General features: G+C 43.1%; 2 protein-coding genes and 3 long non-coding RNA genes across 5 annotated transcripts in view; 4 read left to right on the top strand and 1 right to left on the bottom strand.

Annotated features, from left to right (window-relative positions):
• LPCAT3 (lysophosphatidylcholine acyltransferase 3) overlaps window positions 1–22,430 on the top strand; it is a 42,329-nt gene that overhangs the window by 8,639 nt on the left and 11,260 nt on the right. The window lies entirely within an intron of this gene.
• Window positions 6,486–7,895, top strand: LOC144332758 (uncharacterized). Its single transcript, XR_013400822.1, has 2 exons — window positions 6,486–7,367; window positions 7,674–7,895. It is a non-coding gene; the product is annotated as an uncharacterized LOC144332758 (long non-coding RNA).
• LOC144332762 (uncharacterized) lies at window positions 10,895–13,831 on the top strand. The gene is made up of 2 exons (XR_013400827.1): window positions 10,895–13,175; window positions 13,493–13,831. It is a non-coding gene; the product is annotated as an uncharacterized LOC144332762 (long non-coding RNA).
• Window positions 13,621–22,430, bottom strand: part of EMG1 (EMG1 N1-specific pseudouridine methyltransferase) — a 25,949-nt gene continuing 17,139 nt past the window's right edge. The window contains exons 7-8 of the transcript XR_013400629.1: window positions 21,977–22,178; window positions 13,621–13,797 (exon numbers count right to left, since the gene is read on the bottom strand). The gene's annotated coding sequence lies outside the window, so the exon portion shown is untranslated. The remainder of the gene's footprint in view (window positions 13,798–21,976; window positions 22,179–22,430) is intronic.
• LOC144332761 (uncharacterized) lies at window positions 15,452–18,294 on the top strand. The gene is made up of 3 exons (XR_013400825.1): window positions 15,452–15,716; window positions 16,226–17,688; window positions 18,086–18,294. It is a non-coding gene; the product is annotated as an uncharacterized LOC144332761 (long non-coding RNA).

Below are 22,430 nucleotides of genomic sequence, written 5' to 3'. Positions count from 1 at the left end.
CTGTCTGTCCCAGAATCTAAGGAAAAAGAAAAAAAATTTTTGAGAAAAATCTGAGGACCAGCAAGTAGTCCTCTGTAGCTAGAACAATAGAAGATCATGAAAGAGCAGTAGAGAAAAACATGATAGGCCTTTTAGGTAGGTGGGGGTCAATGACAAAGTAAGGTCGTAATGTGTGCATTGCCTTTAGAGACCTTCTGGCCTGGGTTCAAATGCTAGATCAAATAAATATGTTCTAGCTGTGTCACCATAAGCTCATTACTAAACTTCAACTACCCATTTCTTCATATTGCCACAGGCCAATTTTACTAAAGAATTGCAATTAAGAGTTAAGCAATGTATCTAATAAATAATTCTTAGATTTATATTTCATTCATAACTAGCAGCAGTATTTTGAAACAGAATACAAAATGTGTATGAATTTTTAAAGTAATACAGTCATCAGAGAAATTTTCTATTTCTGGAAGACTGCTTAGGCATACTCTTTTTTGATGTGTTCATTCTCCTTTGATCTGGAAAAGTTTGAGAACTGTTGCTCACTGGGATGTTGGGAGGACTAAATAAGATAAACTATGTAAACACTTAACCATGCCTTAAATAATTGTTCTTCCCTTCCCTGTCAATAAATATTTATTTTCTCCCTTTCCAAGGAGACACAAAGTATGGTCTTGTGACCAACAGCGTCTGTATCTCATGGGAGCCTGTTAGAAATGCAAATTCTTTGGTCTACTCCAAAACTACTAATTGAGAAACTCAGAGGACAAGGCCCAGTAATCTGTTTCAGCAAGCCAGGTTATACTTATTACTCTAGAGTTTGAGGATTACTAATTTAGTATATTTCTTCCGGTGCCTATCTTGTAGTACTTAATGTCCTGATATTACCTTTTTGAAGTGTCATTGGCTGGGCGCAGTGGCTCACGCCTGTAATCTCAGCACTTTGGGAGGCTGAGGCAGGCAGATCACCTGAGGTCAGGAGTTCGAGACTAGCCTGGCCAACGTGGTGAAACCCATTTCTACTAAAAATACAAAAATTAGCTGGGCATGGTGGCACACGTCTGTAATCCCAGCTACCTGGGAAGCTGAGACAGGAGAATCACTGGAACCCAGGAGGCAGAGGTTGTTGTGAGCCGAGATTGCGCCATTGCACTCCAGCGTGGGCGACAGAAAAAAAAAGAAAGGTCATTATATCCAGTACTCTTTGGAATAAACAAAACTCTTAGATTCCTTATGATTTAGTTTTTCCCATTTGTAGGCCTGACAGATAGGAAAGTTGGGCCTACAAAGATTGAGTAACTTGCTTAAAGTCACAGTTCTGCCTGACTCCAGAGTTCCTGCTCTGGATGTTATTTGAAGAATAACGAGATGTTGTTGTTACTATCTTCACATTATTATTATGTTGATTATCATGATCATTACATACACCATCTGTTTCACACTTTTGATGAGAAGGTTAGATACAGAGGAGGTTTTGTTTTTTGTTTTTTTTTTTTGAGAGGGAGTCTCACTTTGTAGCCCAGGCTGGAGTACAGTGGTGCAATCTCACTGCGTTGCAGTATGGAGGTGCAACTCTGCCTCCAGGGTTCAAGCAATTCTCCTGCCTCAGCCTCCAGAGTAGCTGGGATTACAGACATGCACCACCACACCTGGCTAATTTTTGTATTTTTAGTAGAGATGGGGTTTCACCACATTGGCCAGGCTAGTCTCGAACTCCTGACATCAGGTGATCGGCCTCCGAAAGTGCTGGGATTACAGGTGTGAGCCATCACACCCAGCGGGGAGTTTTTAATAAGGTTATTGGAATAATAGCTCCATCTTTTTTGTGTTGCATCAGCCACCTTGAGCAATATAGCAGTCTCCTGATTGATCTCCTTACATTTCTTAATATAAGTGATAAATTGTGACTTGTAGATCTAACAAAAATTAGGTGCCCTCGTTGCAGCTGCCACGGAAAGCTGGTCTAATATCAAAGCAAACTATCCTTCTTCTCGAGCAGAGTTTTTAAGGTAGGAGTGTGTGTATATTGACATTTTCCTAGCAGTTGCTGAAGTTAAGGACCAGGAGATTTAGGGCCCACTTGGAGTTCTTATGGTGAAACAGTAATAGCTTCCTAGAGACCTTTAAAGCCTGTCTATAATTTGTATAGTTGAAAAGATATTGTATATATCATTATTTCTCCCTGCTTTCAAAACAGGAAGGGGGTGTGGAGAGTAACACACTAAAAAAAGGATAAGTAATTAGTTTCTGGGAAAGAATTTCCTTTTGGCCTCAAATGGACTGGTTCTGTAAGTTCCTCCCTTTTCAAGCAGAAGCTTTGAGGAGAGTGAGATACGTGAAGCTCTGGACATCTTGAATGAGGTATTCTGTATTATTATACACCAAGTGTATAATAATTGTTAGTAATAGAGGCTTCTCATAGAAATGGCACTGCATTATAATTGTAGCGACAATTTGTCAGAGACTAGGTAGAAGATTATCAGACCCAAGTTTTGTTCTTGGCTTACATGAAGTCATCAAGTAGGCTATTTAAATGCTTCACTTTAACCATAGGCTGAGATTAAATTAAAAATAAAAAGCTTTTGGCCGGGCGCGGTGGCTCAAGCCTGTAATCCCAGCACTTTGGGAGGCCGAGATGGGCGGATCACGAGGTCGGGAGATCGAGACCAACCTGGCTAACACGGTGAAACCCCGTCTCTACTAAAAAGTACAAAAAACTAGCCGGGCGAGGTGGCGGGCGCCTGTAGTCCCAGCTACTCGGGAGGCTGAGGCAGGAGAATGGCGTGAACCCGGGAGGCGGAGCTTGCAGTGAGCTGAGATCCGGCCACTGCACTCCAGCCTGGGCGACAGAGTGAGACTCCGTCTCAAAAAAAAATAAATAAATAAATAAATAAATAAAAAGCTTTTGTCATGGCTGGGCACGGTGGCTCATGGCTATAATCCCAGCACTTTGGGAGGCTGAGGTGGGCAGATCACCTGAGGTCAGAAATTCGAGACTGGCCTGACCAACATGGTGAAACCCCGTCTCTACTAAAAATACAAAAGTTAGCCAGGCATGGTGGGCACACACCTGTAATCCCAGCTACTCAGGAGGTTGAGGCAGGAGAATCGCTTGAACCTGGGAGGCGAAGGTTGCAGTGAGCCAAGATTGCACCATTGCATTCCAGCCTGGGGGACAGAGCAAGACTCCGTCTCAAAAAAAAAAAAAAAAAAAAAAAAGCTTTTGTCAATTAAAGATGCTTTTCAGTACTGAGTATTCATGTTGCTATGGCATTTTTATAAGAAAACTGGGCCGGGCGCGGTGGCTCAAGCCTGTAATCCCAGCACTTTGGGAGGCCGAGATGGGCGGATCACGAGGTCAGGAGATCGAGACCATCCTGGCTAACATGGTGAAACCCCGTCTCTACTAAAAAATACAAAAAAAAAAAAACTAGCCGGGCGCGGTGGCGGGCGCCTGTAGTCCCAGCTACTCTGGAGGCTGAGGCAGGAGAATGGCGTGAACCCGGGAGGCGGAGCTTGCAGTGAGCTGAGATCCGGCCACTGCACTCCAGCCTGGGCGGCAGAGCGAGACTCCATCTCAAAAAAAAAAAAAAAAAAGAAAACTGTACATGGTTATATCTGCTACCTAAAATAATATATAGTGAGATGGTAATTTTACAGGCAATTAAGAATTTGCTGGCCAGGCACGGTGGCTTATACCTGTAATCCCAGCACTTTGGAAGGCCGAAGTGGGTGGATCACCTGAGGTCAGGAGTTTGAGACCAGCCTGGCCAACATGGCAAAACCCCGTCTCTACTAAAAAAAAAATCCAAAAGATTAGCCGGGCATGGTGGCGGGTGCCTGTAATCCCAGCAACTTGGGAGGCTGAGGCAGGAGAATCACTTGAACCCGGGAGGTAGAGGTTGCAGTGAGCCGAGATCGCACCATTGCACTCCAACCTGGGCAACAAGAGCAAAAACTCCGTCTCAAAAAAAAAGAATTTGCTATCATAGCAGATCCATGTGTACATACTGTATGCAAATCTTAGGAAGATATTAGATCCCAGAAGGTTAAAGTTCTGATCTCTATATATTTGTATATGCTTTAAGGAGAAGTGGCATCCATGTAGATGTGGTAAATGGCTTATAACTCTCAAGGTTTCCAATTTCTGCTGTGGTAGCAATTCTAAATTAAGATGGACTTGGACACTACTCTGGATTACTGTCCCTAAATATCAACTCCTGTTTATAAGCCAGCAGAGGCCAACTGAAATAGTACCCATAAAGTTCCTCAGCATATCCCTCAGACAGAAGTGGAAAAGATTGATTAAAGTTGGAGTACAAACATATGGGGCCCTGACCAAAAATACTGAACCATACTACTAGAAACCCCCATTCTTTAGCTAAAGGATAATCTGACTTCACTTTTAATTCTTCATTGACCATTGGTGTTCTGAAAGAATAGGAAATAATAGCAAAACATGGGAACTCCTAGATAGCATACATTTATTTTTAAAATGTATACTGTCGGCCAGGCACCATGGCTCACGCCTGTAATCCCAACACTTTGGGAGGCCAAGGTGGGCAAATCATTTGAGGTCAGGAGTTGGAGACCACCCTGGGCAACATGGTGAAACCCCGTCTCTACTAAAAATACAAAAACTAACTGGGCGTGGTAGCACACACCTGTAATCCCAGCTACTCAGGAGGCTGAGGCAGGAGAGTTGCTTGAACCTGGAAGACAGAAGGTGCAGGGAGCCACGATCATGCCACTGTACTATAGCCTGGGAGAAAACAAATAAACAAAAAACACATATGGTCACCTTCCCAAGTAAACTGACCAACATCAGTTTAGGTTCACTGTAGGAGTGCCTTCCATAGGCCAGCGCCTCTCAGCCTTTCCACTAAGTACATTAAGATCCTAATAGTAATCATTGGGACCCAGGTCATCGTCTCACCAGAAGCTCCAGATTTCTTCAAGTCTTGGCCCTCTTGTTTTATATCAAAATTTTATGTGTATTATTTTTATATTTCAAAAATTCTCCCCAAATCATCAAGTAATATTGAGATGCTGATGTAGAAAAAAGTAGATTTCCAGCTGGTATGATCAGTGATAAATTGGACTTCATCAAAATTAAAAGCTTTTGTGCATCAACGGATACTATCAAAAAGGTAAAAAGCTATCCCACAGAATAGAAAATATTTGTAAATCATGAGTCTAGTATTCATATGTTTAAAGAACTCTTAGAACTCAACAATAAAAAGCTAACCCAATTTACAGAATGGATATGAATAGACAGTTCTCTAAAAAAGACATATACATGGCCAATAAGCTCGTGAAAAGCTGTTCAATATCTTTAGTCATTAGGGAAATGCAAATCAAAACCACAGTAAAATATCACTTCATACCTACTAGGATGGCAATAATCAAAAAAGCACACACAGGTGTTGGTGAAGATACGGAGAAATTGGAACCCTCATGCATTGCTGGTGGGAATGTAAAATGGTGCAGCCACTTGTGGAAAATCGTTTGGCAGTTCCTCAAAAAGTTCACAGCTACCGTATGACGCAGCAATTCCATTCCTAGGGTTATACCCAAGGGAACTGAAAGCATACATTCACGCAAAAACTTGTACGCAAATGTTCATAGCTTTATCATAACAGCCAAAAGTGGAAACAACCAAGCTGTCCACCAGTTGGGACAAATTGAATGAGTAAACAAAATGTTATATGCATACAATGGAATGTTAATTCAGCCATAAGAAAACAATGAAATCCTGACAACATGCTGCGACACAGATGAACCTTGAGAACTCACTACATGAAACAAGCCAGACACAAATGGCCACATATTGTCTGATTCCATTTATATGAAATACCCAGAATAAGCTAATTCATAAAGACAGAAAATAGATTGGTGGTTGCTAGGGGATAAGAGGAAGGGTGAATTGGGAATGACCGCTATGCGGTACACGGTTTCTAATGTTCTGGCATTAGATAGCAGAGATGAAAATATTCTGGCGTTAGATAGTGGAAATGGTTGCATAACACTGAATATACTAAAATCCACTGAATTGTACACTTAAAAAAAAGAAGGACTCTGCATGATCAAAGAAAAAAAATGTTTTGGGTGCAAGTAGGGATAGAAGAAACGGTAAGACTGGAAAGACAGATTGTGAAGGACTTTGAATGGCAAGCTAAAGAAGCTGGCGTTCATCTTGTAGATGGGAAGCCACCAGAGTATTTTGAGCAGGGGTGACATGTTTAACGTAGTGTTACAGGAAGTTTAATTTGTGAAATGAGTAAGAGATTCTATCAGCCAGGAGAGGTAGAAGGTTCTATAAAGTCAAATTGAGGCCGGGCGCGGTGGCTCAAGCCTGTAATCCCAGCACTTTGGGAGGCCGAGACGGGCGGATCACGAGGTCAGGAGATCGAGACCATCCTGGCTAACACGGTGAAACCCCGTCTCTACTAAAAAATACAAAAAAAAAAACTAGCCGGGCGAGGTGGCGGGCGCCTGTAGTCCCAGCTACTCGGGAGGCTGAGGCAGGAGAATGGCGTAAACCCGGGAGGCGGAGCTTGCAGTGAGCTGAGATCCGGCCACTGCACTCCAGCCTGGGCGGCAGAGCGAGACTCCGTCTCAAAAAAAAAAAAAAAAAAAAAAGTCAAATTGAACACCCGAAGTTTCAGATTTCATGAAGGACCCTGGGTATGTGTGTATACAGGTATGTATGGGATTCGTAGCCATCTAGGGTAGGCTGAGGTGCTAATATGAATACTGAAAACTAGAGAGGTCATATAGCAGAGTAGTCAAAAACAAAAACACTCGGAACCCACACGCTGTCTGGGTTCAAATTCCAGCTCGGCCACCTTCCAGCATTGTGACCTTAGGTAAGTCACTAACCCTGTCTGTGCTTCAGCTTCCTCTTCTGTAAGATAAGGATACCCACTCATCAAGGTTGTTTTGAGGATTAAGTGAGTTAATACATACAAAGTGTTTACAATGTCAAGCTTAAAGAAAGGTCCCCGAAAATGTCAGCTGCTAGTCTGAAACTCCAGAGCACGTTTGAGAGTAGCCCACTATTGTTCTCTGTCCCGAATAACCTATGAAGTAACAGTCCTGAAGTGTTAAAAGACAAAACAAATTTTTCTTTGTGAAAAATGACCCTTTAAAACAAACTCCATCTACTAATAATGAAGCTTAGTAGTAGTAAAATGATTATTTTTAGCCATAAAATGGGTTTTCTGTATGTTAACAAATATAGTGTAGAGTTTGACAATATTCTTTGATATGAACCAGTCTCATACTTTCTGTACAGCACTGATTCTCTAAGTCAGATGCCAAGGCATGACCTCCCTTCAGGAATTGGGAATCTGCATTTTTAATAAGCATCCTAGGTAATTCTTTTTTTTTTTTTTTTTTTGAGACGGAGTCTCACGCTGTTGCCCAGGCTGGAGTGCAGTGGCGCGATCTCGGCTCACTGCAAGCTCCGCCTCCTGGGTTCCCGCCATTCTCCTGCCTCAGCCTCCTGAGTAGCTGGGACTACAGGCGCCCGCCACCGCGCCCGGCTAATTTTTTTTGTATTTTTAGTAGAGACGGGGTTTCACTGTGGTCTCGATCTCCTGACCTTGTGATCCGCCCGCCTCGGCCTCCCAAAGTGCTGGGATTACAGGCTTGAGCCACCGCGCCCGGCAACATCCTAGGTAATTCTTATGCATGATACAGGTTGAGACCAGTGCAATGTACAGAAGTGGGAAAAATGGCTTGTGAAACTCATTTGTATTTAGCACACTGTAGTAGACATAAAAATTGAAAAGGCAACCTGGACAACACAGTGAGACCCAGTCTCTACTAAAATAAAATAAATAAGTGAACATTGAGAACCAATGGATAGTAGAATGTATTCAGTTCAGTGGGACATGAAACAATATTTTTGCTTAATTGAATCAAACATGTTAAAAAAAAAAAAAAACCCACCCTACTCCCAAAGCACTCAATAAATTCTTCAGAGAGAAGGAAGAGCTTTTTGTACTACATTGCCTCTAAAATCTTGTAGGATAAGATATTTTAAGATAACTTAAAATCTTAAAGTTTTTAAGTCTAATTTTAATAACCAAATAAAATGGTTTTTATTTGAGCCAGTTTCAAGTTCTTAAAGTGACACGTAGGACTTAACAAAATCCATTATTTGTCATTTATGCTTTGCCCATTTTTACTTATTTCTTCATACTCTGAAGGAAAAAAATGCTACAAATATATGTTGGTATATAAGACAGTGCATTCCACAAATATTAGAAAATTTGTTTTTTCTTTTTTTTTTTTTGAGACGGAGTTTCACTCTTTTGTCCAGGCTGGAGTGCAATGGCACGATCTCGGCTCACTGCAACCTCTGCCTTCCGGTTTCAAGTGATTCTCCTGCCTCAGCCTCCTGAGCAGCTGGGATTACAGGCACCTGCCACCACGCCCGGCTAACTTTTGTATTTTTAGTAGAGACGGGGTTTCACCATGTTGGCCAGGCTGGTCTCGAATTCCTGACCTTGTGATCCACCAGCCTCCGCCTCCCAAAGTGTTGAGATTACAGGCGTGAGCCACTGTGCCCAGCCAGAAAAATATTTTTATAGAATTCAAACTTGTATTTTCTTTTGAAGGGCTATAGAAAGGGTGAGAGAACCCAACAACCACACTTATTCAAATTTATAAGGACAATTAGGAGTATTCTCATGGTTATCTTTAGAATCTTAGCAGGGTAAAAAAGAGTTTATTGTTTCATTTGCTGAAACTCCTGAGAAAAAGTCTCACCACGTTTGTAGTCACAGAGGTTAGATTTGGCAACTCTAAAGACAAGAGAAATTATCATGATAAGTGTTTGGAGGGGTTAGAGAGAAAATTAGTCACTTGGCAGTGTGGCAGGGCAACCTTTGGACAACCCAGTCCAGATTAGGTTAGAAGAGGAGTCGAGGACCTTTTGTCCACTGCAAACCAGTGCCACAAATGAAGTGGGAGGAGACGGGTTACCACATACTGGTTGGACTTATTTGAGAGAGAACCAGAAAGTATACAATCCCATAAGCATAAAAAATGGGGATAAAACTTCAAGTGTATATAAGGGTAAGAACAGGAGGAAACAATAACAGAGAGGGCAGGAGAGAAAGATCAGAAGGAATCAGACAGCCTGAGAAGAGCTGGGGGCTGAGTCCTGGCCTGGCCTGGCCGCTCCCCACTCCTCCGTCTGTGCCTCTGAGGGGCTTCAGTTGTCCCAAGTGAGAAACAGCTGTGCTAGATTGCTTCTACAATCCTTTCCACTCCTGGACCAAAACAGTTGCCCCTGCACAGTTGCCCCTGCATCTAAAATACATAGCTTTAGCATATAAAATGCAGGTTACCTCAACTCCCCCCGACTCCCACATCTCACTCCCTTCCTTTCCCTGCCTGCCCCAATTCTGGCTGCATTCTCTTCTTGCCTCATATGGGCTCTTTTTCTCCTCCCCTTCTTTTCCAATGTCATGCAGTCTCTTGAACACTGGGTTTCAACCACTATACAGAAAAATGTTAGTGAAAAAGGAAGGAGGGGTTCTATGCTGCGTGATTCTCCTTAGCCACGCACACTCCCTAGCCAGGCACACTAAACTAGGGGTGACAATGTATCACAAAGTCCAGACTCGCAGTCTTGCTGCCTCTTCTCCTCTTCAAAGTTTGTTTCGGAAGTACCACCCCTTGCACCTCACATCCCAGCTGACTCTGCCTACCTGTCAGCCCCAGCCCTCCTCGGGCCTGCCTCAGCCTCACAGCCAGGATCCTACCAACACCAACACTGCACCAAACAACCCTTCCCAAAAGCCCCACCGGAACTAATGTGGGGACTCTGCCTATTATTAGGAACACCTTGGATGCAGCCCCTGTCCGCAGAATTCTGGCAGGAGAAGCAGAGTTTTCAGGCATATGCCTAATTTTGTTGGGGTGATGGTTGATTATTTTTTTAAAATCTAGGATTTCTGGGATCTGAAGCTTATACAATCTTGGATACCTTCTTTAAGAAAAAGAATACAAAAATATCTTCTATAAGTTTTACAAAAATATATGACCATGTGAGCACGTTGCTAGCTCCCGCCCCCACCCCACCCAGAGCCTTGGAAGGGGAGTGAAACCGAAGCTTTTTTAGCTTCATGGCAAATATGCTTCTTCCTGGGAGTACTGGGTACATTTACAGACCTTTATTTTTTACTTTCTATAGATTGAATTTAGTTAAGTCAGTTTTAAGCGGGCAAAGGCTAAAATTTCTCACCCCTAGGTGGCTCAAATTTCTGAACCTGAGATTTTATATCTTAAAATCCATTAAAAGAATACTCAGTTTTTAAGAAGTTAGGTGTAGGTATGCTTATATAAAATATTTAGACATGCATAAGTATTTTAAGTGGCCTGAAGGAAGTACATGCATGCTGCTTTTGCAAATATTTTCGCTTTTTGTTTTTGAGATGGAGTCCCACTCTGTCGCCCAGGCTGAAGTGCAGCGGCACGATCTCAGCTCACTGCAAGCTCCGCCTCCTGGGTTCACGCCATTCTCCTGCGTCAGCCTCCCGAGTAGCTGGGACTACAGGCACCTGCCACCATGCCCGGCCTTTTTTTTTTTTTTTTTTTTGTGTGTGTGTGTGTGTGTATTTTTAGTAGAGACGGGGTTTCACTGTGTTAGCCAGGATGGTTTCAATCTCCTGACTTCGTGATCCGCCTGCCTCGGCCTCCCAAAGTGCTGGGTTTACAGGCATGAGCTACCGCACCTGGCCAAATAGTTTCACTTTTAAGCTGCACAGCAGCCCTGCAAGATGGCTGGTATTTTCCCTATTTCACAGATGAAGAAATTGAGGTTTAATGAATGTAAGTAGACTGGGCACGGTGGCTCACACCTATAATCCCAGCACTTTAGGAGACTGAGGCGGGCGGATCACCCGAGGTCAGGAGTTCAAGACCAGCCTGGCCAACATGGTGAAACCCTGTCTCTACCAAAAGTACAAAAATTAGCCAGGCATGGTGGTACACGCCTGTAGTCCCAGCTACTTGGGAGGCCGAGGCAGGAGAATCGCTTGAACCTGAGAGGCAGAGGTTTCAGTGAGCCAAGACTGCGTCACTGCACTCCAGCCTGAGGAACAGAGCGAGACTCTGTCTCAAAAAAAAAAAAAAGAATGTAAGTAATTTGCCCAAGCTGCAGAGCTAAATTTTAAACTAGATCATTCTGATTCCAAAGCCCAGATAATCTGGCTAGAAGTTGCCACCAGGGGATTTACTAATTTACAAAGAATTAGAATGCGATAAAATGCCCTGAGTACAGGCACCTGGAGTGTGATTTTTATCTTTGCTAGTAAAGCCATTTAGATGTCTTAAAGTACCTCAAAGTCAATCTGTTGCACCTGCTCTACTAAAACAAAGAAATGAGTCAACGGCCTCTTTTAGCTTTAACATGCTTTCTGTCTATACATTTTTATAGAATAATTTTTAGTTTTTGCAGCAGGTTTCACCAGTCAGCCAACAGGTGTGTATAACATCAATCACTAGCACTATACATGAGAAGTCTTGCTTATTAAGAGCACTCAGCTTAAATGGAGAAATTAAAGGCCTTTGGGACAGGTCAAGTTTAGGTTGTTTGGTTGGGTTGAGAGAGTAAAACTAACATTTCTTAACCTAACCCTTTTTCTTTCTTTCTCACAAGTAACAACCATCCAATAGCTTGCCTTTAAAATGTCCCCTCTATTGTTCCTCCACCAGACATTTTTGATCACTTGTCCCAGTTTCCATGAGTCCTGTATCACAGCTGTCAAAATGCTTGAGCTATTCAGGTGGAGATAACTTTCAGAAATGAACTGCTGAAGGGGACGGAGTGCCCGAGAATTAGATTAACAAAGAAAGTACACCTAAATTTAGCATTAAAATGAACTTCTAGAATATTTTTCAATAGGAAGATAAGCAAAGATAAAAATGGGCATGCTTATGTCTATAAACAGGTGCTGGAGCATAGATTGTTATCTGGAAATCAAAGAATAATAGAGCTGTAACTTTAAAAGAGCACACAGCTGGTTATTAGTGATTCACTCCCAGGTCACTGCCAAGTGCCAAGGCATGTGGCAAGAGCAGTAGAATGGAAATCAGGTGATGTGGATTCTAATTTGAGCTCTGCTCTGTTAACCTTGGGCATGCCAGTTATCCCCTTCCGGCCTTAGTTTCTTATCTACCTAATGAAGGGTTTGGAGCAGGTGATTCTTCAGTTCTAAGAATCCGTATTCATGGATAACTGTTTAGCATATGACTCAGCCCAAGGTGTACAGGATTGCTGGAGTGTGGAAGGTATGTTGGCTCCTGCCCTTACTAGCAACAAGGCTTAATCTAGTGAACAGAAAGGATCAAAGGTGGCTATATCCCCACCTCAATGTCCATGATCTACAAGTGCTCTTCCAGCTGGCAGAGTGTGTCAGTAATGAGATTTTGTATCTCATACGAAGTTCTAAGCACTGAGCCTAATCAGTTACCCATCACTTAAGTAGACAGTGTCAGGCAAAGCTTAACCCTCCTTCCTATTTTTCTTTGTCTTCCTTTTCTCTGGAAGCTCTCTAACATAAGGAACTTCCATTTTGGTGAAAGAATAGAAAAGTTGAGGGACAGGCCAGGTGTGTTGTCAGTAAGACTGATCCAGCTGATTGGTTTGCCATTTAGATTGCATGGCAGACATCTGCCATAAGCACTTAAAACACACCTTCAATAGACATTAAAAAGCACACACACAGCCAAACACAGCAGCTCACACCTGTAATCCCAACACTTTTCCAGGCTGAGGCGGGAGGATTGCTTGAGCCCAGGAGTTCAAGATCAGCCTGGGCAATATAGCAAGACGCTATCTCTACAAAAAATTTAAAAATTATCTGGACATGCTGGCACGCTCCTGTGGTCTCAGCTACTCAGAGGTCTGAGATGGGAAGATCACTTGAACCCAGGAGGTCAAGACTGCAGTGAGCCGTGACTGCACCATTGCACTCCAGCCTGTGTGACAGAGCAAGACCCTGCCTCAAAACACACACACTGACTAGGCACGGTGCTCATGCCCAGCACTTTAGGAGGCTGAGGCAGGTGGATCACTTGAGGTCAGGAGTTCAAGACCAGCCTGGCCAACATGGTGAAACCCTATTCTACTAAAAATACAAAAATGAGCCATGTGGCCAGGCACGGTGGCTCTTGCCTGTAATCCCAGCACTTTGGGAAGCCGAGGCAGGAGGATCACCTGCGGTCAGGAGTTCGAGACCAGCCTGACCAACACGGTGAAACCCTGTCTCTACTAAAAATACAAAATTAGCCAGGCATGGTGGCACATGCCTGTAATCCCAGCTACTCGGGAGGCTAAGGCAGGCGAATTGCTTGAATCCAGGAGGCAGAGGTTGTGGTGAGCTGAGATCACGCCATTGCACTCCAGCCTGGGCAGCAAGAGCGAAACTCCGTCTCAAAAAAAAAAAAAAAAAAAAAATCAGCCATGCGTGGTGACACACAGTTGTAATCCCATCTACTTGGGAGGCTGAGGCAGGAGAATCACTTGAACCTGGGAGGCAGAGTGCAGTGAGCCAAGATTGCACCACTGCACTCCAGCCTGGGCAACAGAGTGAAACTGTGTCTTGAAAAACACACACACACACACACACACACACAATTTGCTGTCGTTTTGGGGGCATGGTGGCACATACCTGTAGTCCTAGCTACTTGGGAGGCTAAGGCAGGAGGATCACTTGAATCCAGGAAGTTGAAACTGCCGTGAGCTGTGATTGTGCTGCTGTACTGCCTGTGCAACAGAGTGAGATACTGTCTCAAGAAAATAAAAAAATAAAGAAATAAAAACCAAGGTTTAGATGGCAACTTTAAAATGTGAAAGGAGGATATATAGTTTTTCAAAATTCTTCTAGGAGCTGTGCCAGCAAAAAGGTTTGAAGACATGAAGCCATTATATCAGTGGCATAAACATCTTTAATTTGTCCTTTTCCTTATCCTACACCTGGTCAATTGATTTTTTTTTTTTTCCCATTTATCAGTTTCAGACTCTGCTTGGTTTTTCACTTTCCCATCCATTTTGTTACAGTATTTTCCCCTCTTGAAATTAGTCCAGTCTCTTGGAGTGAATGCCCCATGCTCTTTCCTACCTCTGTGTCTTTACTACATTATCCTCCCTTGGAATGCCGTCATCTCCTCTGTTCAAGAACTACTCCTCCTGACTACTATGGTCGAGATTGATTTCTCTTTAACCTCTGCAACATTGGCTATTCCATACAGTTAGCACTTAGCATAGAACATCATCGTTTGATTTTGCTCCTTAAGAACAGAAAGCACCTCTTAAAATTCTACCATATTCTCCCTAATGCCTAATGCAATGCTACCACATAGTGGGTGCTTAATAAATACTGTATTGACTGCCTAGAGTACAGAGCACTTGTTCACTCATTCCTTCGGCCATTCAGCTAATACTTTTTGAGAAATATCGTGTACCAGGAACTGTACTCAGCACTGGGGTATGGTAGGGACTAAAGTAGATGACAATCCCTGCTTTAAAAGACTGAAAAGTAAAATATATGGTATGTCAAAAGGTAGTAAGTACTGAGAGGAAAAATAGAAAAAGCAAGAAAGAAGAACAAGAAGTGTGTGATGGGGGAGGGCTACAGGGTGGGGAGGGGTAGTGTTGTATACAGTTCTACATAAGATAGTTAGGGAAGTCCTCACTGTTATCAGTGAGGACTTATGGTGACATTTTGCAAAGGACCTGAGGTGTAGGAAGGACTTGAGCTTATCTGTGGAAAGAGCCTTCCAGGCAAGGAATTTATCATGTGAAGCCACCAAGGCTGGACCTGCCTAAATTCCAGGAAGGGAGGGCTTTGGGGCTGGAGCAGAAGGGTGGAGGCCAGATTGAGAGGTGAGTCAGAGGACAGTGGGGCCTGGGCAGAGGGACAGAACTGCGGGTGCTGGCTGCACTCAGGCTTTTGATCTGAGTGAGAATGGAGGCCTTGAAAGGGCTTTGAGCAGAGGAGTGACCTGCTGACTTAAGTGGAATAGAACCCTCTAGATGCTTCATTAAGGCTAGACTGAAGGGAGGCAAAGGCAGAAAGGGTGAGATTGATCAGGAGGCAACTATATAATGATAATACATTGAATATAATAATGGCATTAATAATGATAATAATCCAGAGATAGTGGCAACTCGGACCAGGGGAAGCAGTAGAGGTGGAGAGAAGTGATCAGATTTCGGATTTATTTTGAAGGTAGAACAGACAGGATTGCTGACTCTTGAGTAGTCAGCTGGGAGCTATTGATGGGTTCTGAGCAGGAGCTGAAGGAATATGACCCCAGACTGCTGGGAAGACTTGGTGCAGGCAGAGATCAGGTAGGAGGCCATTGCAAGGATTTAAGGGTGAGATCCCTAAGAGTTATTTCATGGCTAGATACAGAGAACCAATATGAAGAAGGAAAATACTTTTTTTTTTTTTTTTTTTGAGATGGAGTCTGGCTCTGTTGCCCAGGCTGGAGTACAGTGGGATGATCTCGATTCACTGCAACCTCCGCCTCCTGGGTTCAAGCAATTCTCTTGCCTCAGCCTCCTGAGTAGCTGGGATTACAGGCACGCACCACCACGCCCAGCTAATTTTTGTATTTTTAGTAGAGATGGGGTTTCACCATGTTGGTCAGGCTGGTCTCGAACTCTTGACCTGGTGATCCACCTGCCTTGGCCTCCCAAAGTGCTGGGATTACAGGCGTGGAACCACCACGCCTGGGCAGGAAAACACATTTTTTAATGTTGTGTGACCTGGAGAATGGTACCACTGTTAATTTTTTAAAAAAACCCAGAGAAGTCTGATTTAGGGAGAAATTTATGCCTTAGTTATACAAAGTTTGAGATGGTAATGAAATATCAAATTACAACTGTCCTGCAAGGAAGTAGAAAATGTGGAACTGAAACTTAAAGAAGTTAGAACTAAAGATGTGGATCTGTCTTTGGCATAAAGATTATATTAAGTTACTTGAGAGTAGATGAGTTTCCAAGAAGCAGTGTAGCAAGACTAGTGAAGGGCCAAGACTGGATCCTGGAGGTCAGCAACATCTAGGAGCCAGAAAAAATGCCTTCGGTGAAAGAGACAGAAAGTTGGGTCTGTTCAAATTGTAGTCAGCCAACCCATGCCAGAAGTAAGCACAGAAAGTAAGGGTGAACATTGGCCAAGCACAGTGACTGATGCCTGTAATCCCAAAGTGTTGGGAGGCCAAGGCGGGCAGATTGCTTGAGCTCAGGAGTTCAAGACCAGCCTGGGCAACATGGTGAAACTCCAGCTCTACAAGAAATTAGCCAGTCCTGTGTACACCTGTAGTCCCAGCTACTAGGGAGGCTCAGGTGGGAGGATCGCTTGAACATAGAAAGTTGAGGCTGCAGTGAGCTGTGAGCATGCCACTGCACTCCAGTGTGGGCGATAGACCAGTGACTCACGCCTGTAATCCTAGCACTTTGGGAAGCCAAGGCAGGTGGATCACTTGAGGTCAGGAGTTCGAGATTAGCCTGGCCAACATGGAGAAACCCCATCTCTACTGAAAATACAAAAATTAGCTGGGCATGGTGGTGCACACCTGTAATCCCAGCTCCTCAGGAGGCTGAGACAGGAGAATCACTTGAACTTGGGAAGCGGAGGTTGCAGTGAGCCAAGATCATGCCACTGTACTTCAGCCTGGACAACAGAGAGAGACTCTGTCTCAAAAAAAAAAAAACAAAAAAGAAAGAAAGAAAAAGAAAAATTCCAGGAGATCCATTCCTAGGTATATACCCAAGAAAATTAAAAACATAAAAATATATGTTCACACAAAAACTTGTATGTGGGCTCATACCTGTAATTTCAGCACTCTGGGAGGCCAAAGCAGGAGGATCATTTGAGGCCAGGAGTTCAAGACCAGCCTAGGCAACATAGTGAGACCCTGTCTCTGCAAAATGCATGAATGTTTGTAGCAGTATTCTTCATAATGCCTGAAAAGTGGAAACAACCCAATTGTTCATCAACTGATGATGAATGGGTAGATCATATGCAGAGCATCCAGGCTGGGCGTAGTGGCTCATGCCTGCAATCCTAGCACTTTGGGAAGCTGAGGTGGACAGATCACTTGAGCTCAGGAATTCAAGACCAGCCTGAGCAACATAGTGAGACCTTGTCTATAAAAAAGTTTTTAAATGTTTAAAAAAAAAAAAAAATGCAGAGTATCCATACAAAGGAATATTATTCAGCCATAAAAAGGAATGAAGTGCTGATACATGCTACAACATGGATGAACCTTGAAAACATGCTAGGTGAAATAAGCCAGACACAAAAGTCTACATATTGCATGACTCCATTTATATGAAACACCTAGAACAGGCAAATCTATAGAGACATAAAGTAGATTAATGGTTGCCAGGCTCTGGGAGTTAAGAGAGAATGGGAAATGACTGCCAACGTGTATGGGGTTTCTACTTGAGGTGATGAAGATATTCTAAAATTAGATAGATAGTGGGGATAGTTGCACAACCTTTTTTTTTTTTTCCTTTTGAGTCGGAGTCTTGCTCTGTTGCCAGGCGTAATCTCAGCTCACTGCAATCTCTGCCTCCTGGGTTCAAGCAATTCTCCTGCCTCAGCCTCCGAAGTAGCTGGGATTACAGGGGCGCACCACCACGCCCGGCTAATTTTTTGTATTTTAGTAGAGACAGGGTTTCACCATGTTGGCCAGGATGGTCTTGATCTCCTGACCTCGTGATCTGCCCGCCTCGGGCTCCCAAAGTGCTGGGATTATAGGCATGAGCCACCACACCCGGCCACAACCTTTTGAATATACTGAAAAACATTACATTTTACACTTTGAAGGGTGAATTTTATGGTAAATTATATCTCAGTAGAAAAAAATCCAGGAAACTGTATATAGTCAGCCCTCCGTATTTGTGGGTTCCACATTCATGGATTCTAAACTAATAATACAATAATAAAAATATAAATAAAAAACAATATACTAGGCCGGGCGCGGTGGCTCAAGCCTGTAATCCCAGCACTTTGGGAGGCCGAGGCGGGCGGATCACAAGGTCAGGAGATCGAGACCACAGTGAAACCCCGTCTCTACTAAAAATACAAAAAATTAGCCGGGCGCGGTGGCGGGCGCCTGTAGTCCCAGCTACTCAGGAGGCTGAGGCAGGAGAATGGCGGGAACCCGGGAGGCGGAGCTTGCAGTGAGCCGAGATCGCGCCACTGCACTCCAGCCTGGGCAACAGCGTGAGACTCCGTCTCAAAAAAAAAAAAAAAAAAAAAAAAAAAATATATATATATATATATATACTATATAGCAGCTATTTTCAATAGCATTTACATTATATTAGGTATTATGAGTAATCCAGAGATGATTTAAAGTGTATGTGAAGATATGTATAGGTTACATGCAATACTACACCATATTATATAAGGGACTTGAGCATCTGTGGTGTTTGCTGGGAGTGCTAGAACCAATCCTTCATGGATACCAAGAGATAACTGTATTCAAAACTAATGAAACCAGTGAAAGAGAAGTTTCAGTAAGAATGAAAACACAGCAGGGCTGTCAAGGAAACTAGGGAGGAAGGAAAGACTACTGGATTTGGGTATTAGAAGATAAAATATTCAAACAAAACATCATTCCATATTAGCATGCAGTCCACAGACTACTCCTAAAAGTTCTGAGACCTCTTTAAGGAATCTCTTTGGGGTAAAAATTATTTTCATGATACTACTAAGATGTATTTGTCTTTTCACTGTGTTAACACTTGCACTGATGTCGCAAAATGGTGGTGGTGAAACTGCTGGCGCCTTATCACAAAGCAAGACATTGGCACCAAACTGTACTGATCACTGCATTCTTTACTGCCATGCACTCACAACCAAAACAGCCAGTTTCACTTAAGAATCCTTGATGAAGTGGTAAATTTTTTCTGGTTTTTTTTGAGTCAGGGTCTCACCCAGGCTGGAGTGCAGTGGGACCATCACAGTTCACTGCCACCTCAACTTCCTGGGCTCAGGTGATCCTACCTCAGCCTCCTGAGTAGCTGAGGCTACAGGTGTGCACCACCACACCTGGCTAATTTTTTTTTTTTTTTTTTTTTTTTAGAGTTGGGGTTTCACCTTGTGGCCCAGGCTACATATTGTTAATTTTATCAAATGTCAGTCCTTGAATAAATCTTTTTCTTCTTTTAAACTGGTATACACCACCACACCCGGCTAATTTTTGTATTTTTAGTAGAGACGGGGTTTCACCATGTTGGCCAGGCTGGTCTGGAACTCCTGACCTCAAGTGATCCACCCGTCTTGGCCTCCCAAAGTGCTGGGAGGCATGGGTCACCATGCCTGGTCCTGAGTACATCTTTTTAAACTTGTTTGAAGAAATAGGAAATATGCATTAACCACTTCTGCTGCACACTGGTAGAGTACAGTGGTTGTCACAAGGAAAAGCATTTGGGCGATTATTTGAGTTGCATATTGATTTAGCAGCTTCTTTTTTCACTGACCACCATTTTTACTTGAAAGAATGATGGACAAACTATGGTGTTATTTAGATTTAGGCATCTGGCAGACAGTCTTTTGAAACTGTATGAAGTGAGCCTGTCACTTCAAGGTAAACAAATGACAATATTTGTAGCCAGTGATAAAATCTACACTTTCAAGTAAAAATTAGAATTTTGGAAAACTTGTATCCACTCCCATGAGCTTGACCACTTGCCAGTATATAAGGACTTTTCTGCTGAATGGTGAAATTTAAGGAATATGATTTTTTGATATGTATTCTAATGAAATATGTCAGTATTTAGAAGATCTGCCTAACAACAGTGAACCAGTATTTTCCAGTGACCCATGTGTGATGTTACAAAGTCATGCATGGTACAATATCCATTCAAAGTGCAAGAGAAGCCAATGGATTTTATTATAACAAAAGTTCCTAACTGTTAAGATACTACTACTTGTCAAGTTTTGATGTAGTGCTAAAGAATGTCCAAAATTATCTGAAAATGCAGATACTTTCTCTGTCTGTGTAAAGCCAGATTTTCTTCGTATTATTTTAACCAAACTAACATATTACAACAGATTAAATGCAGAAGCAGATTTGAGAATCCAGCCATCTTCCATTAAGTCAGACAGAGGCCATAAATTTATGAAAATGTAAAACAATGCCATTCTTCTCATTAGATGGCTTTATTTCTTTGATTGTGTTGGGAAATATAGTGGTTTTCATTTAAAGTGTGTTATTTATATTAATGTGTAGTAGTTTTACTGTTAATATTTTTACTGAATCATATCTTTTACTTTTTTTTTTAGTTTTATTTTCTTTCTTTTTTTTTTTTTTTTTTTTTTTTTTTTTTGATATGGAGTCTCGCTCTGTTGCCTAGCCTGGAGCACAGTGGTGTGATCTCAGCTCACTGCAACCACTGCCTCCTGGGTTCAAGCGATTCTTCTGCCTCAGCCTCCCAAGTAGCTGGGATCACAGGCGCCTGCCACCATGTCTGGCTGATTTTTGTCTTTTTAGTAGAGACAGGGTTTCACCATGTTGGCCAGGCTGGTCTCAAACTCCTGACCTCAAGTGACCCACCCACCGCGGCCTCCCAAAGTATTGGGATTACAGGCGTGAGCCACCACACCTGGCCTTTAGTCTTATTTTCTAACACAGTAGACATTGATACGTAGTTTCCACATTAACAAAAGTTGTTTGGGGTGCTCAATTTATTTTAATTTTTATTTTTTGAGACAGAGTCTCAAAAAAAACCAACTTTGTTGCCCAGGCAGGAGTGCAATGGCATCATCATAGCTTGTTGTCGCTTCTGTCTCCCCAGACTCAGGTGATCCTCCTGCCTCAGCCTCTCAAGTAGCTGGGACTACAGGCATGCGCCACCCACCCCACCCAGCTATTTTTTTTTTATTTTTTGTAGAGACAGAGTCTTGCTTTGTTGCCCAGGCTGGTCTCAAACTCCTGGGTTCAAGTGATTCTCCCGTCTCAGCCTCCCAAAGCGTTGGGATTACAGGCGTGAGCCACCACTCCCAACCAGATTTACCAGACTTAATGGAAAGAGCCCATTTCTGTTTCTTCAGATGAAACCTCGCAACTTTAGGATTAATACGTAATCTCAACAACTATTGTTCAGGAAATAAGAAAACGTTCCCGCTAGAAATGCAGGTTGTGATAGATCTGGTCCCTGACACAAACAGCACTTGGAACTGAGTGAAGTCCAGAGACTGAAGAATACAGTTCTATCCACTCCCTGTGCTTGACTACAACCCCTGAAGAGGTCTGGTGCAAATTAAATGTATCCCAGCAGCTGCTTGAAAGACCACAGCATTTTGAATGCCCCTAGCATTAGGGCTTATAGAGCTCCCATTCTAGTAGAAGAGCCTCAGGTTTGGAGTGTACTAAACGTCATCATCCTTCATCTGCTAATAAGTTTCTGAAGGCCCTGCTTTAAACAAACAATCAAAAAGAAGGAACAGTTACAGAGCTGCCAAACAAGTTCTTACAAACCTCTGGTCTGTTACAAACCCATCTGGTGCTAATAAAGGCAAGGCATCAACCCCAATCTCCAAGCCGAGAATTTTATCCTCAGGACTGAGTACTGCGACCTGCATCCGGATGTTAGTGGGGCTGTCAAAACCGTGTGTCGTGCTGTTAAAAGTGGAGGTCCTTCCCACTCAGACCCACAGAAGCCAACTCTGATGAGTGGGAGGGTGAGCAGGAGGGGCTTCGGTCATTTTTCATAGATTCTTCAGGTAACTGTAGCCACCATATTAAGCATTGGCTCCCATAAAAAAGCATTAAGGCCCAGAAACCTCTTGTAGGGTCACACCCTCCCTAAAAACAGCACATCCCTGAAGTGGTGGCTGGGCAGCCAGGCTCCAAAGCCTGCTGAGCTGAGCTGAGCGGCAGCCAAGAGCAAGGTTTGGTGTTTACACACTCAAAATCAGCCTGGGTTGTCACAGCAACTCACCCCAGCACAGTTCTTCCTTCTCCACGGCGGCTTCCTTCCAGGCTTTGCTGTTCTCTGTCACCGTCTTAATGTTCCTGGTAACCTGGCCTGCTGCATTCTTTTTATTTTTCTCCCAATTCCTCCACCTTCTTGTCATGTGTTTGCTAGTGTGCAATACTTCACCTGTTTGGAACTCAACAACGTCCCCTCCCACAAAACGCACCTGAAAGCAAGAAATAGCACACAAGACCTCTCAGTGGCCAGAACAGATGTTACCAGGCCTGTGCACTAAGTCCATAAGGAAAGCACCCAAGCCCCCTGCTTTTGTCTTAAAATCTTTTTTTTTACACCTTTAAAATAAGGTAATGGTTTTTAAGGCCTGCAGTAAATTGGGAGTAGGGAGAGGAACTATTGCCAAGCACCCCAGAAGTTCAAGAGGTGACTATTAATCCCAGAGTAGCAAGGAAAGGGACAG

Source organism: Macaca mulatta, chromosome 11 (genome assembly GCF_049350105.2).
Source record: "Macaca mulatta isolate MMU2019108-1 chromosome 11, T2T-MMU8v2.0, whole genome shotgun sequence".
NCBI classification, from domain to species: Eukaryota; Metazoa; Chordata; class Mammalia; order Primates; family Cercopithecidae; genus Macaca; species Macaca mulatta.
The sequence above is the reverse complement of the archived record's forward strand: the minus strand, read 5'-3'. Positions and strand labels throughout refer to the sequence as shown.